This window comes from Macrosteles quadrilineatus, unplaced genomic scaffold, assembly GCF_028750875.1.
Source record: "Macrosteles quadrilineatus isolate MER2022 unplaced genomic scaffold, UCM_ALF_1.0 Scaffold_4__1_contigs__length_99947679, whole genome shotgun sequence".
Classification (NCBI taxonomy): Eukaryota; Metazoa; Arthropoda; class Insecta; order Hemiptera; family Cicadellidae; genus Macrosteles; species Macrosteles quadrilineatus.
The window spans coordinates 81,417,711-81,419,523 of record NW_026542597.1 but is presented as its reverse complement, the minus strand read 5'-3'; positions in this window follow the sequence as shown (position 1 = coordinate 81,419,523).

Below are 1,813 nucleotides of genomic sequence, written 5' to 3'. Positions count from 1 at the left end.
CTGCCAGCAACTCACCCCTACCTGGCTTGGACTTGGGTGCAACAAAGGTGCAACTAAGGAACAATTTTTTGGACCCTCTAAGGGATTAGCGCAATAATTAAGGACGCAATTAATGCAATTAATTCACCAATTAATTATTAATTAACTCACGTAATTAATGCACGACCGATTATTCCTCCATTATTTATCAGCAAAGTACGACGTCAGTTTAATATTTCACATATTGAGTACAATACCCGTAATAATGTCATGTGGCCATGGCTTTATTAAAGCTACTTTTGAAAGAAGATTAGAGGACCATCAAATTTAACTTTGTAATCTACTTTGATATGATTTGCGTTACGTAATTTGAGTCTCCTGAAATCATATATTTAGTTAACTCTTAACCTCGAGAGTAATAGTACATTTGTACTAGTAAATATAAAGGAGCTAAATACAAATATATAATTTAACCTTTGTAAATGACAACCGAAATTAAGTGTGCAATGGTGAGGTTGAGGAGGTATTTGAACTTACTTTAATCAGTGTGGAAAATGGCTTTTAATTACAGGCCTACCTTAGGGCCTCATAGATCTACTGTATAAAGCTTTGTTTGTTTTTAATCTTTGGAAATAAAATATGGTCTAATACGATTTTGTATTTATATCCAGCATTGTGTTTTTCTATAATAGTTTTGGCTGCATATCTGGATAAATTCACACTTATATTAAACCAACTATACTGTTCTGAATCTACCTTTTATTTATAAGAAGGTATCAACTGACTACAAGACCCCTGTTGGAATTGAAAGCTTTTAATTTCTGTTGTAAGTCTTCAGTATTCGTAATAGTTTGGAATAACTTCAATAATAGTTAAGTATCAAGTTAGTTGACGGATATTGGTGTATGGGAATACTAAAAATCCACCCTAAATAGTTTATAATTTATTTGATACTGGATCTAATTTATTTTCATAAACTTAAGCCACTGAAAAATTAAAGCTAACGCTCACTTTTCTATACCATATACATATTTGTAGAAACTGTTACTAAAACTGTAAACTAAAACTGTTATAACTTTTATTTAATGCTGTATTTAATCCTTGTTTTTAATCCTAAATAACTTTAGGATTGTCTAACAGGGGATCAAATGTGCAATTGTTTTAAATCATGACTGTTAAGTTAATGATACATACTTCCAAGAAATCAGTTAGAAAATACACTCCAAATAAAGTTATATATTACAACAAATAATACTACAATATGTATATCTTGAAAACTTTAGGAAACGCCAATTGAGCAAATGTGAAGGCGGTTAGAAATGTACAAATGTACGGACATTCCCAGGGACGAGTTACATCTTTATAAATTGCCGCAATAACTCACAAGAGAAAATATGAAAGTTCGGACTGCAACTTTGAATATATTGTTTGATGGAAACCTTTGTACTTGTGAAATTTTGACATTCTACTTTTATTTTATAAATATAAGTAAAACCATGTCAAACTGTTGAAATACAAATATTTTGTTCAAAGAAAACCTTTGATACAAGTAAAACTTTGTGTACGAAAAAAGTAATCATCCATACAAGAAATATTTGTAAATGATCATAACAAGATTTCCTAAAAAACCAAGACCTATTCTATTTAAATCAACAGTAAAGGTTATTTATTATTTTTTAGGAGGTGGAATTATAATGAAGTTAACAATCAAATTACACCTGCTAATTTGTAGCCTAACAAGTAGACTACACTTTAGTTACTTGAGTTAAAAGTTAATTAAATTTATTGTTAAACAATTTGTTTTGCTGGTGTGTAAAAATTCCAACGTTTTTCA